Below are 17548 nucleotides of genomic sequence, written 5' to 3'. Positions count from 1 at the left end.
CAGCTCAGTAATATGTTGTAACTTTAAAAGCTGGTTTGGCAGCTGCATTCAATGAGAATTTCTGGTCTGCCACCATTTGAGATTCCTTTGGAAAAAGGTTGGGCTTAGAGCAACTATCCTTCGGATGTATGATAAACAGAAAACAGTGCCTTGCAGTGAAGATTCATAATATAGATTATAAGTGCAGCGAAATAAACAATATAACACTATGACACACAGGGCTGGACTAGAAACTTAAAACAGCCCTGGCAAATGTTCAAAATTCAGCCCACATGGGCAGACATCCTAATGTACGCTAGAATAAAAGCAACTCTTTCAAGTTGCGGCCGGAATCAGTAATGAGCACCACCATTCCGAGAGGCTGAACCCGGCCTCCAAGTGTCAATACCGGCCTCCTGCGGCTCCACCCTCCCGCGGAATTGCCCGCTTGCCCGGCTGGCCAGTCCGACCTTGATGACACAATACCAATACAAAAAAGTGACGTTTCAAGGCAATACATATGGTGGTCACCTAAGCAGACTAATTTTCCTGATAGTTTTCTAGGAAATGGTCAAGTTTACAGAGTCACTGATGTGATGTTTTTTGTGTGTTGTCTGCAACTGTATGTGAAAGTTGTGAGTGCATATAACTTGGATAGGACATCTCCAGGTGAGTTTTTTGACTTTGAACTATACTTGTGTGGCGTTGTAGGTTTGAGCCAGTGTAGTCAATTTTATTTATCACGATCACTCTAGCACTGCACACTATCTAGTCCACAGTATGGCAAACATCATGACTAGTCTTCTGACATCCAGTTCAAAAACTGGCACTATATGGCCGGCCAAGATATGGATTGATCAGCAATTCCCACATGACGTATATTCCACCGAAGGGGTGGTCTGATGGGATTGGTACTAGCTCTTTGTTTCCCAACAAGCACTGGTTCGCATATGTAGCCTACTGGACCCCAGTTACTGTTATAGTCACACACCACTATCCTGACCTGTTCTACTCTTTCGTGTGTGGTTTGTAAAAATATCCTGCGAAACTAGCTGGGTTTAAATCGAAGCGATGAATTTTTGTTTATATTTCTGTGTTTTGGAAAAAACTAATTTTCTATAATGTGACAGTTGTTGTTTAATGTACAGCCACAGAATGTGGCCTTGGATGTACTTTACTGATTTTCAGGGAAAGCACATATAAATACCACTTAAAAGATCTTACAGGGCAACAGCCATCCCCTTATGTCACATGATTATCTGTGTTTTAAAGTGTAAATGGGATATTTAGAGTTCGGTGGAGATAGAATATTCACCAAAATTTGCCGCTCTCCTTATGCCTAATTTAGAGTACATATTTACACTTTAAATAGAGCCAAAGGGATACCCGCCCGCCAAACTCTATACAGAGCTAAAGGGATATAGGCTAATTTTAGGGTTATATCTTGCCTCCAGCTAACTCTAAATAACTCCCTAAATGTTTGGTGTTCAAATAGTGTAAAGAGCCTTTGAACATGTTCTCATACAGCTCCATCCCTGACCGTATTTCATTTCTCGCCTTTTTCGGTTTTGTATGGGAGGCTTATATCTCTGTATTTTTAAAGGTGATATGTATGATAATGTACACGTTAGATTTTTGTCTTCCCCGAAATATTGGTTGGCCAACCAGAACTAGATAGAGCCTTGCAAAAACCAGTTTCTCAAACTGAATTCTGTTACCACTTCTGCTGAAGTTCAACGAAAGGTCCCAAAAATTCCTTCCGGTACTCGCAGTTCAGTTCAGAGAAAGCCCTGTTTTCTTACCTGACCCCAGGTAAAGTGGGTAATGTTGAATAAGGCTGTTTTCATTTTTTATTCTGGTGCCTCCAGATTCCCATTTGTTGACACATTAGTGAAGATGCCAAAAGTCCTGAAAATTGATTTGATTAAAATTCAGTCGGCCATGTGAATCATGGTTGGCGCAGTGGCGGCTCCTCCGCTAAGGTGGAGGAGCGCCACCCCACTGCCAGGAAGCAGCAAAAGAAAGGAAAAAATAAAATGACAATAATGGAATGCCTGCATGGAGAACATGCCCACTCCTACAGCCCCTGGCTGAGCGCCGTGTCACGGTGCTCAGACCAATCACAATGCTGCCGTTGTGATTTGTTTAGGGGTGAGAGCCTGGCTGCCTGCTTTCTTTTCCGACCTGGAGTCGGACACAGGCAAACAGGAGAGAAGACGCAGTACCCAGTGGCGGTAGCAAAGTAAGTATTATTATTATTTTTTTCAATGCAGCCCGCACCCTTCCAGGTCCTCCCCGTGCCCGCCCACCCACTAGCTGGGCCAGCCACCACCTGAGTAGGTGTGCTGTATGCCTTTCTGTTGTTTCTTCCTGCTGCTCTTTATAAAAAGGCTCGTTGTACACCTTTTCCAGATTTCTTTTTTACAGAAACTGCTATGGTCTGTAATGGAGACTTTAGTGCAATACTCCGCAGACGACAGTGCGGGGTGTAGAAGCACAAATCTAAGCAGGGCTCTGGTGCTTTGGGTCTCCAGATTGAGACAAGTCACTAACACCTTTGGGTTCTAGAGGATGCAAAAATTCACAACATTTCTTTGGGCACAGTTGAAAAGTGAAAATGAAGCTTTTGAAATGAATGCTGTTGAAATGTGGAAATCTATAATCAAAGTTTTAACCAGGGCTTTTTAAATGGCAAGTGTAGAAAAGAATGTTTTTGAGAATGCCAGAGAGAACTTAGATAGAACCACAGAGTACATGCACCCTCCGATACTAGGACCTATACGAGATGTTTAATCTCTCAAACAGTAGTAATGCCCAAGCAGGGTTGTAGTTGGGGCTCATGTCATTTTGAAAATCTTCAGTCCTGGGGTTTTCTTCTTTATTATCGTTTTTTTGCATTTTACAGATACTCTACCATCTGCTGGATAGTATGCAAATTTCAACAAGAAATTGCTTTGAGCTCAAATTTAACAAAAGGTTTTTTTAAGTGCTGATGTAGTTCAGTGGCCGACCCTTTCCAAAGATTAATTGGTCACCTTTCCGCTGCTGGCTCAAGTCTCAGTGTAGTAATGCATCCACTTCTGGGATCTATTTGACTTTATGGTCACAGGTTCCACCTCAGAGGGTCTCATTCAGCCTTTCATCCTCCCAAGGTCGACACAATGAATACCAATCAGTTGAGTAACAATAAACATTTGTTATTCAGCGCCAAGATTCCTCAAGAGGAGAACATGCACTGTACATATACTTGTTATGTTAGGATTGCTGTATTACGGTGTTGCACTGGTACTGTTGAGGTGAAGCCTTTGCTAGACAGTACTGATGTGTGGTACTATGTCAAAATAGCAAAATAATACTACCACAATATAAGCTACATTATGCCACATGATTTAGTAAATTTTGACACATAATGTGGTTCCCCATTGCTACATAATTCCAGGGGGCTGGTTCTAGTAATAAAATAAATCAAGGACTTAGAAACTCAATACATCAGTGTGTTTGACATCTAATCTGTTTCAGGGATGAAGGTCCTTGTAATGTAATGAAAGTTGTGCCATTCTATCATTTCCACTTTAACTGATATTTCCTATTTTACACCATTGATATGTGAGCTTTCTTTTGGCCTGAGGCTCAGGTTCAAGACTACTTTGCATACAGTCGGGTCTGACCTGAGGTGGCGAAGTGAGCTAAAGAATGATGATGGATTCAACCCAGATCTGTGACTGGGGCAGAGTGTCTGAAAAGTTTCAGCGCTCCGTCCATCATCTCCTTGTGTTTGCTTTCTTTTGGCCTGCCATTATTCGCAGGTAATCCAGCATAGCACAAGTCTCTGATGTTTAACAGGTGCACCTAAGGTGTACCCAGACTCATATTGAAGGGTAACTCCTACTGCTTCAACAGGCTAGGGAGACGCTGCAGGTTGGTGGGGAATGGTACATTGTACAAAGGCAGCTATGCTTTTGCCAGTACCCCTAAGAGAACATCTCCAAACCCCCTTATGGAAATTGCATTCAGTCTCCCAGGACTAGGCTTCTTCCCTTCCACCAGCTTTGATGCCATGGGTTATAACTAGGGCTTTTTAAACTTTTCCATTTGTATTTATCCACATTTACTTTTTGATAATTTACCTCCATTGATCCAAAGTTACGTTATGAAAATTGAAGCTGCAACTAGCCAGTTTAACAAGTTTGTGTAGTTAGCTGAAACCATTGCAATACAAATATCCCCAGTTCAACAAAAACCATCAAGTACAGCAATCAAACTTCTATGATCTATCATTTCCCCATTTTTTTGTTAGAAGCATTAATTAATACAACAGTGTGGAAATCTGCAAGTAGGTATTTCGTTATTTAAAATCACAGTAGGTCAAACTCTGCGCTGAGTAAGAACGGAGTAAAACCACCAGTTATTATAACGTGGCATTCCTGACCGCTCACCTAAAGCTTTAAGTGCAGAGGCAGAAGAGGGTAAGTGGCATGTGGCTACTAAAACTACATGGATTATATCTATAGACTAGCAGCCCGTCCCGACGTTGTCCGGGATGTGTTCTCCTTCCCATATAGCAGTAATTCCGCCTCAATCGGAAGGTCTGTGAATATTCCGCCTCAATGGGAAGGTCTGTGAATGCGGCGCACCTTGTTGTTTGGAGACGCCTCTGCCGAGTGAATGCCGCGCTTGGAAAGCCGCGCTGACAACGCTGCACGTTGTCCGTGATGTGTCTCCTTACCATATAGCAGTAATTCCGCCTCAATGGGAAGGTCTGTGAATGCGGCGCACCTTGTTGTTTGGAGACGCCTCTGCCGAGTCAATGGCGCCCTTGGAAAGCCGCGCTGACAGCCCACAAACGATATATCGTGAATGGGCGCGCACAGTCAATGCCGCGCCCCCTGTGACAACGCTGCACGCCCACAAACGACGGATCGTGAATGTGCGCGCACAGTCAATGCAGCGCCCCCTCTGACAACGCTGCACGCCCACAAACGACGGATCGTGAATGGGCGCGCACAGTCAATGCCGCGCCCCCTCTGACAACGCTGCATGCCCACAAACGACGGATCATGAATGTGCGCGCACAGTGAATGCCGCGCCCCCTCTGACAACGCTGCACGCCCATCGCTGACAGCACAACGCCAACGCCCACAAGGGACTACTTTACCCCTAAGGTACTTTGACCTTTCTAATGTATATGGTGGGCAGCTGTATAGCCTATGTCCATCTGCTGCAACTCCCCTTTACAATGCTGTATTGGGTGTTGTGATTGGTGCTGTACTTCTTGAGTTTACCCGCCTCAAAGGTTTCAGCTCTCTCTTTATAATAGTAGTATAGATAATAGAAAAAAGTGCTAGAGCTCTTCGCCATTAAAGGAGGGATGCTGTGCAAAACGGGCTAGTTTAAAGTGCATTGGTGGCAATCGGCAGAGTATTTCATCTCTGATCTGTGTGTTCTATCCAAGTCTTACTGTCATTAAGCGCAATATGAAAGTATAAATGTGCCTACATTTTGTGAAGCCCCTGCATTTCATCCCTTTAAAAATTTCCAAAAAGGCCCCAATGGCTGAGCCGCTCCCTACTCATTTGGGACTCTCTGCTTCTTTACGTTCTGCAGCCAGTACCTTTTTCTCTAATATCCCAAGAAATTTTACCAATTCACAGTTCAGTCTTAGGTCCATAAACTGCAACTAGTATATTTCAAATTTTATTTGTCTAATAGAGGCACGATCACACCTGGATGTCTGATAGCTTTAAGTGCTATAAAAATACATATCTGATGCATCACTCGCATGCAGTAGGCACATAAGAAAACATTAGCATTGTAGTATATGCACATCTGCAGCTGTTTAAAGCTTCAGTAGGATTCCTTGTCTATTTTTAACTCCCCTGTTCTTCGTTGCACAGCCCTTGGCCTAGCAGTCATGATCGGCAGCTTCAACAATAACGCAAAATTAGAATTATTCTCCATTTTTCCACTATTAAAAATTTATTATGACAGTAAAACAAGTGGGTTTCTATCAATGTTTGTCCGTAAAAATAAAAAGTCAGTACAATTAGCAACTGGAGAGGCTTCGTTGTAACTTGCAGCATGAAACTGTGCCTTATGGATTAGTGTTTTTCATGCCTGGGTGCACATATGCTGTGTGGAGAATATCTTAAAGCCAGTACTGAGATCTCTGCCAAACTACCTCACCTTCAGAAAACTGTTGACGATTAAACTTACAATTAATCTGGGCTTCCTTGTGACACCATGAAATTGTTGAATAGTTCATGTGTGTCTCTTCGGGGCCCATGGCATTTTTAGTAAAGATTTGTAAAAATTACTATTCACCCCATTTCTAAAAAATTGTTAGCGCGAGAATCACCCTGTCCGTACTGGAGGAAGTTGGTCTTGTTTTCTCAGTGCGATTCGGGACAGGTAAATTTATGTCTCATCACTTTCAAAGATCAACAGATGACAAATTTGGCAATGCTAGACAGCCTGTGTAAAGAATTGTATTATTGTGTTTGAACTGGTATCTCAATGGACACTGTTAGATCTGGGGGTCTCTAGTTGGCAATGGTATTCACCTTTGTCCAAATAGGGACCCTTACTTCTAAGTCAGGATAAGGGGATTACACTCCTAAATAACCCCTGCTCACCCCCTTGGTAGCTTGGCACGAGCAGACAGGCTTATCTCAGAGGCAGTGTGTTAAGCATTTGTGAATATACACAGTTATACAGTGGAAACACTACAGATGGACACAACACAGGTTTTTATAAAAATAAGTATTCTTTATATAGACTTAACACAAGACCACAAACTACAAAAATCCACAATACTACACTTAAGATTGCTTTAAAGATGATAAAACGTACTAGTTCAAGTTGATGATAAATGCGACAAAGTTCTCAACAAAGTACCTGGATACGTAACTCATAGTAAACAAAAGGCTTGCAAAAGGGGAGATGCGTCGGTTCCGTGATCCGGGGGGATGATGCGTCATGCCTCAATGCTTGCGCAGAGTGCGTCGTTATCGTTCCCGGTGCGGAGGTGATAAGTAGATTTTCGGCCTGTGGGCCCGTTGCGGTGCCCAAGATGGCGCCTTGATGCGATGCGATGATCCGATTGCGATGTGAGAAGATGGCGCCCTTGATGCGGCGATGACGATGCGTAGACGCCCTGGCAGCCTTGTGACGACTTTGTACTTTGGAGCCACGACAGGCCCTGCGACGCGCTTCTCCGGTGATGCGATGGAGACTCTCGTGATGGTGTCACGCTTCTCCGGTGATGCGACAGCAGGCAGCTTCGATGAACACACGCTTCCAGGGAGATGCGGCGAAGGCTCGCTTCTCCGGCGATGCAACGATTTCAGCTGCTGCTGCGACGCGCTTCCTCTCGATGCGTCACGCTTCCAGCTCCCAGCGACACGCAAATGTCTGGAGTTGAGAATTCCCAGCAAGGAAATTCAAAGGGGAGCTGGAGATGTAGTCTTTTGTCCCTGAGACTTCAGCAGAAGGCAAGCACAGTGCAAGCCCTTGGAGAATATTCTGAAGATGATTAAAGTCCTTAAAAAGTTCCTTCCCCTTTCCTTGGCAATGAAGCAACCATTGCAGGCCAACCCAGCAAACAGCACACTGGCAGAGGGGCAGTCAAAACTCCTGCAGCTTCCTTGGTTCTTCTCCTTGGCAAAAGGTTTCTTGTTCCAGAAGTGATCTAAAGGTCTTAGGATCAGGGTCCCAATATTTATACCCCAAAATCCTTTGTTCTCTGAAGGCAGAGAGGCATCTGCCTAGTCCAAACCAGTTCCTGAGCACTTTGTTTACATGACTCCTCGCTTCCTTTGACTGTGCAGGCCAAAGACATCATCCACCCCACAGGAGGGGGAGCCAGCACAGCGGAGGGAAGGCACAGCTCTGGAGCACTTTGTTGACAAGATTCCTTCTCTCCTTTGACAGTGCAGGGCAGAGACATCAGACAAGCCACAGGAGGTGGAGCAGCATTGTAGAGGGAAGGCCCAGCCCTATTCAGGTCCCAGGTGCAACTCCTCCCTCCCATCTAGATGCAGTTCTCTCTATTCACCACTGGGCTGCCCCAGCCTGTCTCCTGGAATCCCCAGCCCTGTCACTCACAAACCCAGACAAGGAATACACAACCTACCAGAGGCAGGCCTGGACAGTTAGGCAAGAAAATACCTACTTTCTAAAAGTGGTATTTTCAAACACAGAATGTTAAAACCAACTTTATTATTCTGAGTTCAGGCACACTAAATTCGAATTGCTACCATGTTCCCTGAGTCAGTTAGGATTATAAGAATGTAATAATCTAACTGCCCATTTTAGCCTATGGAGAACAGGTAGCCTTCAATAGTGAAAAACGAAAATGGCTGTAGTTCACTATTAGGACATGCTACACACACCAGAGCATGTCCTACCTTATACTTACAATGCACCCTGCCCTTGGGCCTACCATAGGGGTGTCTAACATGAAGCAAAGGGAAGGTTTAGGGACTGGCAAGTGGGTGTACTTGCCTAGTCAACATGGAAGTCACAGACTGCACACCGGCCTTGCAATGGCAGGCCTGAGATACACTCTACAAGCTGCTTCTGTGGGTGGCACAACCAGTGCTGCAAGCCCACCAACAGCATTTGAGTTACAAGCCCTGGGCACACATGGTGCACTGTACTAGAGGCTGACAGGTAAATCAAATAACCCAATCATGGAATCACCAATTAGTACATCAATTTAACATAGGGAGCACTTGCACTGTGGCACTGAATAGCAGTGGCACAGTGCCCAAAGCATATAACCAGCAAAAACATATCAAAACAAAGGAGGCAATCTGTCAAAAATGGAAGGGAGACTCACGCCAATGATGCCAGGTCTAACAGACGCAATGTAGCATGGTATTTCTGAAGTGTCTACTCGCAAAGGAACAAAATGGCGCCTGGAGACAGTATGACCTGTTAAAGATGCAAACTCTTAACATGCCACTTAAAAGCAACTGTAACTTGACACCTTCTTTGTTATTGATTTCTTAGGTGTGCTGACATGCCCTCTGCTTCATAACATTTTCTGCAAAGAGGCCTTTGGGCAATCACCTGTAAGCCACTAGCAAATGTGGCCACTAGAGCGCCACAGACCAGTGCTTATTATGTGTTGTCACACCTAGGAAGAGTACATCCACATGAGTGTTGCTTCTTGTGTTCTTCAATATTGTTTTTATATACTACTACTGCAGCCGGGTGGATGCTTCACAATGCTGAGGGACCAGGAGGTGAAGATAGCGATGCATAGAGAATCAAGTCCTTATGCTCGGCATAAGAGGTGTGTCTTCAGCTTTTAGGGAACTTTCTGACATGTTTCTGGAGCAGATGGGATGGAATTAGTGCGTTCCAGACTGCTGATCCTTGTACGTGCAGAGACATTCTTAAAAATCTTTTATCCCATTGGGAGCAGCAACAAGCAATTTGGGGGAACCAACCAGAAACAAATGGTGAAGGAAGTGGCTTGCGCTCCTGGTTTTTATTTTCATTCATTTTATTCGTTTTTTTCCCTTGATTTGGTGTCCAATTTAACTTGGCACCTTAAGCGGCAGCCTAGCTCTCATCTATGAAGACACTCTGTGTTAGGTTGTAGGCTAAAGTCGTCAGTTATAAGCAAGGCATAGAAATACAGCAAGTACCATTAACACAAGTTGCTAGATACGAAAACGGTATCCAGCTATGAACTGCTTTAGCAATACATGGTAGGTAAGATGTTTTGGGAGGGGGACCCAAGACGTGAATGAGTAATGGAATAAAAAAGACTAGAAGTCCCAGAATTCAAAGGAAATAAAACTGAACTGGAGCATCACATCATGCATGGATCTGGGTAAATTGGCAGCAATGCACACATCGTACCACTTTGAGGCACACAATATCTACTCTGTTCACATGGTCTTCTAAAGAAGAGCCAAATTCACATGGTGGGTACAGGGAGAGTGTAAGGAAATCATCCTTTTTGCCCTGGTCACCCCCATTTCTTGACTGATACAGGTGGTTTCTCGCTCTAAATATGCCCTGGCCTCTGAAACAGGCACAGTGCTCTGTTTAAAAGGTATATGGTAATTGGTGTAATTGTAGTTGGTTCAAACAACCTACCTTTTAAGCCCCCTGGTATATGGTAGGGGATGTAGATGTAAAGACCCCAGTGGACTTAATGCACCTAAGTGTGCACTGCTGTGGTGTCTGGTGTCATTTTAAAGCCAGCCCTGCCTGTTTTATATGCCCTGTTGGTGGGAAAAACAGTCAAAGTAAATATTCCCATTGCAGTGATGCTATCTCCATAAGCTAACATGGGAGGGCTTCATTAAACTTTAATCAAGTTTAACTTTTGACAGGAGTGAGCTACCGACATAATTTGAAGTATCAAAATAATAGTTACAATAAATCCGACAACTTGCCATGGCTGGATGTATTACAACTATTGCAGGAAAGGAGTTTTAGAACTTGCTTTCCTAAAGTTACCTAAAGCAGCTCTTTAGCAGTCTCTTTACATTGTCTAGCCTTTGACAGCCTGAGCCAAGCTACTCCCTGAAAAGGTGTGAAGAGGAATGGGGCTGAAACAATACATCCATTTGTTGGGAGTAAATTGGGTTCCTGGATAAGACAGGGACAGCAAGGGGGCTGGGGAGATAAACTGCTCCTCAAAGAGAGAAGTCCACATTTCGCAGGACCTAGGCCAGCGCCCCCACTTTCTTGATACCCAGCCAGATGGAAGCTGGTCTAATTAGATCAAGAAAGGGGCTGCAAGGGAGTTGTAGGGAAAAGTTAGCCACACCTGTGTGTTGGGTTAGCCAGACCTGAACTCCAATGAAAGATTTTTCCCATTTTGATTTTTGCTGAGATGTGAATTCTGGGATAAAAAAATTGACACACTTCCCAGGAAGTTGTCATGGCAAAGGGTGGCAGATTGAACCCCGTTGGTTGGGGTGTCCCCCCTCCTCTTGCCAGCCCAGAATGGGTAATAAGTATGGGAAAGCTGCAAGAGCACCTCAGATCCCTGTCTGAAAACATCTGGTGAAGGATTGTCCTTCTGGACCCTTGACCTGCACAAGAGAGGACTGCACTCAGAAGGACTGCACCTGCTGCACTCTAAAGACTCCACCACAGAAGGACTTTGCCTGTCTTGAAGTATAAGAAGTGGATCCCCTGAGCAGCAAAAAAGTGCTGGAAGATGCCACCTGCAGCATCCACTTCGATGATAACTCCAGCTGACCAGCTTAACCTGGCTATTACTTGAATTAACTAAGTGTATTGTGTGAGTTGGAGTCCCAGACCCCAAGAGGCAAACCAGAGCTTCTGAACTCTCGGCTGGTACTTGGGACCCTTTCTGACCCTCATGGAACCTTTCCGAAGAAGATCTGGAAGTTTGGGAACTTTTTCCTAACTTTTGAGAAAAAGCTCCAAAAGAAGAGCAGCTCAGATGACAAGAGTCAAACCAGCGACGTTGAACCGCTACTCAGCCTGACCACACAGGTTTGCTCCGCTGAAAGCTCCGGTGCTCCTCGCCGTCAAAGACAAAGACTTCCAAGTCTCACCAAGGTATCGGGCTGCAGTAGGCTGTCATCGCCAACTCGAAATCCAGATCCGAGGACCTGATCTATCAACGTACAGAGAAAAAGTTCCAAAAAAGTGACTAAATCAAAATGCAAAAACTTGACAGGGCTCAACCACTCATTGTATCTGACTCGCACTCCACTAACTCGCACTCCATCGCGGTTGGCCTAAAACGTTGACTTTGTCCCAGTCCAGCGAGACCAGATAGCTGCTTTTGGTGCTAGAAAGCTATTTTTCTTATTACAATTTTAAAAATTCATATCTCCAGTTCCATACATTGAATCTTTGCCATTTTGGTGTCATTTTAAAGACACAAATATTTTCAATTTTTATAAACTGGTGTTGATTTTTTATTTTGTTGTGTCCTTTACTTATTTACTGTTTTGGTGATATTAAATGCTTTGCACGCCTGTCCCCTAAATTAAACTTGACTGCTCGTCAGCCAAACTACCATGGGTTGAGTAAGGATTGATTTATTGAGACTTGACTTGGACCGTATATGTGATTATGGTATTATTTCTAGCAGTAGGTACCTGTCTGCACCCACTAATAAACCACCTTCCAACAGTGAGATGGAACCTGCTGCACATAGGTGGCTTCCATCTCCAGTGTGGAGGACCTGTACAGGGCAAATCCATTATGGTTATTGCAGCATCCCCGGGACACGTTATCAAAAGCCTTATTCTTGTGCTTTTTTCAAAACAGCTGCTAAATCACATCTCTCCACCTCTTCCTCCACATCCTGCATCTCAAATATCCCACTGTGGTTCACTGTTCTGGCTGATATTGCCTGAAAATACTGCCCCTCTTTAGACTCAGTCCCTTCACACATGGTTGACAGTTTTTAGGGTGGAGCCTGCATGAGTAGCATGTGCTGGCGCATGCTTTAACACTATTTTGTACAGTTTGGGGCTTGCAGCCTGCCTGTTACCAACCATTTATTGGCTTAATTATCACTCTTCTTTGCTGCCTCCTAATTAGCCAGCATGTGCTTTTTGCAAAATGTCCTGTTGTTCTGTGGTGCATGGCCCAGCCACAGATTTATTCACCTTAATTAGTATTCGTACACTGAGCGCACTCTAGTTTGGGTTTTCTTTCCATTTTCCGTGTTTTTTAACCCCTCCAAACCTGCCGCCATAGCGCTTTCCTCATAATGTTTAGCTCTGTTGCATGGCTGAAAGTTATGAAACAAAATAGCGACGTGCTGTATTATAGCGCTATGAAAAGAGCTCTATGATGATACATCTCTCATGAGAGTGCTCATGACTTATTTATCCTACATCATTTTACAGTGTGAGTGCTCAGTCACAACATATATATCCAACTTAATTTTACAGTAGATTTTCATAAATAATGTATGTTTTCTAAGGTGCACACAGTAACATCCATAGGAATTCTAATTTATTAAACAATCGCCTGTGCTGTAGGTTGTCAATTTACGGCAGGAGGGCAAATTAAGGTTTGCTAAGAAAGGCAAAATCGCCATCTGCTGGATTTATACCTCAAGCACGCTCACATAAAATGTCAGCTCTCTGGCGTCCCAAAACATGGGCGGTGCAACAATAAAAGAGAAGAGCGGGTATTGAAGGTGCAAGGGCTACGCTCACCCCATTACAAGGATAATTATGGATTGGGCAGTGACAAATAAACTGACAGCACAATAAAGTTTTTTGTGTTTTCAGCCGAACTGATTAAGTTCTGCAGTTCACACAACATAACATAACCGGCATTTGGCACAGTGATGATGCATGCTACTGACAACTATAAGGACTTAAGGGGCTTTACCCCCTTATGCCTACCCCGTCATGCTGCCTTACCCCCTCCAACCCTGCCGTCCTAGCGCTTTTCCCATAAAATGTTGCCCTGTTGCATGGCTGAAAGTTATGAAAAAATAGAACTGTGCTACATTTGACGCCTCGTCAGGGGTAGTGAACACTATATAATACAATTTACAATTATAGTGCTATGAAAAAAGCACTATGGCGTGCCCTGCACTGACCATGTTATACCACTTTCTTTTTTAGGTCTCGCCTAGCGAACGCATCCCATGCGCTGCTTCGCCTTGACGAGACTATTATTGTCGGTTTGGTCACGAAGAGAGACAAAACATGTACGCGCCCGGACAGCCGATGTGCACGCACATGGCATCTCCTCTCTGCCTCACACACTCCCTCCGCACGCTTGATTTAGCTTTTAGTACATGTGCGCTCCCGCATTGCGGCTCCTCTCTGGCTCGCAAGCTCCCACTGAGCGCTCACACGCTCCAGTCGCGCACTTGATTTAGCTTTTAGTTTCACTGTTTCTCTAGCTTTCTTTAACACATTCACAGTTCTGTTGACCCGAGCCCAGTGCACAAAATACGGCTAAGGAACCTCTCAGAATCGCAGAGGAATGCAGACTTCAACAAACAGACTTGCACTTGTTCCATTACTTAAACATTGTCATACTGCAAACACTCAACAGTGCATGTTCATACTGAACTCTCGGTGTGCGTGTCTTGCTAAACGGCAAGCTTCTTGTGCACTAAAGAATGCGTATAAACCTTTGCATAAGCAGCAGCAAGTGTGTTATGTACAAAGTGCAGCACTGTATGTGTCACTCAATGTGCAGTGATTTCGTACAAGGTTCATTGCACTGTTGATTGCTACTTCGAGTGCAGGGCAGATTATGCTCCTGTGCGCAAGGGCGCCTATGTATGAGAAGAGATGTGATGAACTTCAAGTGCATTACTGGTGCGTTAATATGCAGTTCTGGATGTGCAATTTCTATTTCTTCTTGCAGGCTGCCTCTGAGCATTGCTGTATAGGAAGAGATGAGTGTGTGCTTTTAAATGCACCACTGAAATGCCTACTATCAGATTCTAATTCTGATTCATGTTACTACAGACATGATGTGTAACTTGTTCCATTTTCCACTGCTGCATTAAAACGCAACGTGTGCATATTCAGTACTTAAATGTATATTACAGATTTTGTTGCACGAAGTGTGCAGGGCTTAGCAAAAGATAGATGTGACAAAATCTGTGACGTGCTAACAGACTTCATTTTCCAAACATGGGCATTCTCTATTCCCATCTTAAAAAGCCCCCGCTACACATGAATTATTTTAAAGCCCTCTCCACCCCAGGGTCTCTAGGGGAGGAAGCGTGGTGAGCCGCAAATGAGGAGGAAAGCAGCGTTTTTTAGGTCTCGCCTGGCGAATACCTTTCGAGGTTCTTTGTGGGTCTCTTCTCCCAGCTGACTGTTTCAATCTAGTTTCACCCTGATGTCCTTAGTGTTCAGTAAGATGTGGCTGACTTAAGAGTTGGGGATCCTGGTTCGAGTCTCTGCATGGGCGCATCATCCTGTGATTGTGGGCAAATCACTTAATCTCTCAATGCCTACCAAAACAGGCATTTGCAATGCAATAAGTCTCGCATTTATTACACAAGTTTAAGCTATTGGCATTATAAATGACAATGCCTTTTATTTATGTTTTAAAAACAAAAATAAAAGGCATTGTTATTTGCAATGTCAATAGCACAAACGTGCGTAAATGTGAGACCTATTGCATTGCAAATGCTTGTTTCTTTGAGCAGTGGTGCTGTACAACATGGCTAAAATACATTGTCAGATCCTATAGCTCTCACGTGGGCAAAACCTATTGCCAGTGCTTGTTGAAAGTTGTCAGGCCTGCGCCTCTATATGGGAGCCTGGTAACGCATGAATGAGGAACGGTGGAGGTGGGTGTTGTGTTTCTCTGTGTTTGTTTCATGCGTGGCAGAGATGTGCGCTGTTGAAAGAGAAGCATAATTGGTAGAACGGAAGGGAGGACCAGAACTATGCTATTGAAAGATAAGATAACCTTTTTATTTTGAGAATCGTGCTTGCATTCCTTTATTGCTAAACACTTTAATCGAGGTCAAAAACTATGAACATTCTATTAAACCATAGGAAATTCAGGGACTCGAGTCTAAATGGAATGACGAGGTCAGGGCTTTAAGTGGGAAAAAATAACTGGGGGTGCTCTAAAAGGGGCGTGGTAAATCTCTTAAAGGGGTGTGGCCTATCCGAGTAGGGGGCGTGGTCTAAATCAAGATACCTAGCACTGCTGCTCACGGGATCCCTTGAATCACTCGGTGACTTTCTCCCAACTAAAACTGTGCAGTTTTTCTGCATGACCTTTCAGGTTGAGAGCCGGGGCTATCAAGGGCAGCCAAGTATAAACATTATTTTTGCACCCGTATCACATCCACACACTCCTTTCACTCTCCCCCCCCCCACTCTTCTCTCTGTGTTTTGTCTTCCTCTCTTTCTGTAGGAATGAAGGTCCTCTACTGTGAGCTTGACCTCTAGAATATTTTCTGGCTGACCCTCTAATCTCCATATTTGGTCATTTGATTGAACCAAAATGGATCAAAAGTCATTTTGGTGACCAGTTTTGTTTTTAGGTTTACGTTTTACGTTTTATACTTGTGAATCACACAAACAGCATCTAACAAATGAAAATACCATTAATATGGAAAAGCCGCCATACAGTAGTGTCTCAGGCGGGCTGACACACACGAGGGGGGTGGGGTTAGAGGGGGGGCTGCCACTGAAGCCCTTTGAGTCCAATGGGTGTTGCACGCCTGGCTGGGGTCCTCTGCCTCTTCAGTTTTTCATTGTGCCAGGCTGGCACCACGTCATGCTGTGACCACTTTTCAGTGAATAAACTGAGCTCTCACTGCTGTAGCATAGGTTCAGAGATCGCATTCTAGCCCCCTTAGCTGTCCATCTTGAATACAGAAATACTTATAGAGGCTACAGCCTTTTTGAAAGATCTCCCATATTTTTCTCCGGAATTGACCGGTTGGACTTTAACAGACACAGAGAATTGAACTTTTTGCCTGCAATTCACAGAAAGGACCACTATAACCTCTAGCTCTATGCCCTGATAAACTACTGCTAAGCTTCAATTATCCAAGCCCAGGTCTTGCTCGTCATAACCCTGGAGTCCCCGGCCTTATAGCCATGTACGGGTACCAAGCATAAATGAGACTTAGTAGTAATCATGGAAAGTGGAGAACACGGGGCACTTTTATTGTAACACGAAGGGTAGCCTTGCATGGGAGCGAGTTATAGGAAGAGCATTTTTTATTTTTTTTATTCTTGGGCTTGCTTAGGCAATCCTGCCTCCCACAGTAGGCAATAATTCACTCTGTTATGGCTGCGGGCAGAGGTGGCAGTGTGGGGCTGCAGTTAAAGCCGCTTCTGAAGTATAGTTTCTTCCAGATAGCTTACCCCCCTGGGGTTACGGGAGGCTTGCCCTCAGCTGCACTTTACCCCTTTAGATCCTGCATCCAGAACCTTGGTGCTCTCCAGCTGCTCTTTACCCCCACACTTTACTCTCGACCACCTCAGTGCCCGTGGGCAGAGCTCAGAGGCCACCTGAATGCTCTGGACCCTGATATGAGCTGAGAGCAGATACCTCTATCTACCCTTTACCCAGCTGAAATCCCCTGGCAGCACTCTGTGACCTCATGCCCAAGCAGTGGCGGCTGGTCCATAGGGGCGCCGGGGCGGTGCCCTACTTGGCAGAATTACCGTGACAGTACACATCAGAAAAACTGCTCCGGCCTGTGCTTCAGCGTTTGACCATGTCTCGTGCACGCACTTGAGGCTGTGAACTTCACAGTCTCAAGTGCGCGCATGAGTCATGGTGAAACGCACAGCGCAGTCAGGCACGCAGGCAAGAGCAGCAGGAGTCCAGCAGAGTCTGACTGCGCAAGTGAGCTGAGGGCGGTTTCGTTTCCGCACCGCCACTCCATTGACATTACACTAGGTATGCTGCGCATGCCTAGTGCAATGCAGGAGTTAAAGATAGGATCCTGTTGGGCGGTGACGTGCATTCGCCCGATGCCCAGTCAAATGGCAGGATCTAGCTGGACTTAGCGCCCCCAGTCGCATCCTGTTTTAGGATTTGCCAACGTCTGTGACTCGGAGACGTGATGGGACGCGGGACCGGCGGAAGAGATGCC

At 44.8% G+C, this 17548-nt stretch overlaps 1 protein-coding gene across 2 annotated transcripts in view; it reads left to right on the top strand.

Moving 5' to 3' along the window:
- The window catches only part of MRTFB (myocardin related transcription factor B), a 304268-nt gene that overhangs the window by 259556 nt on the left and 27164 nt on the right, over positions 1 to 17548 (top strand). The gene's annotated exons all lie outside the window — the stretch shown is intronic.

This window comes from Lissotriton helveticus, chromosome 10 (genome assembly GCF_964261635.1).
Source record: "Lissotriton helveticus chromosome 10, aLisHel1.1, whole genome shotgun sequence".
NCBI classification, from domain to species: Eukaryota; Metazoa; Chordata; class Amphibia; order Caudata; family Salamandridae; genus Lissotriton; species Lissotriton helveticus.
The sequence above is the reverse complement of the archived record's forward strand: the minus strand, read 5'-3'. Positions and strand labels throughout refer to the sequence as shown.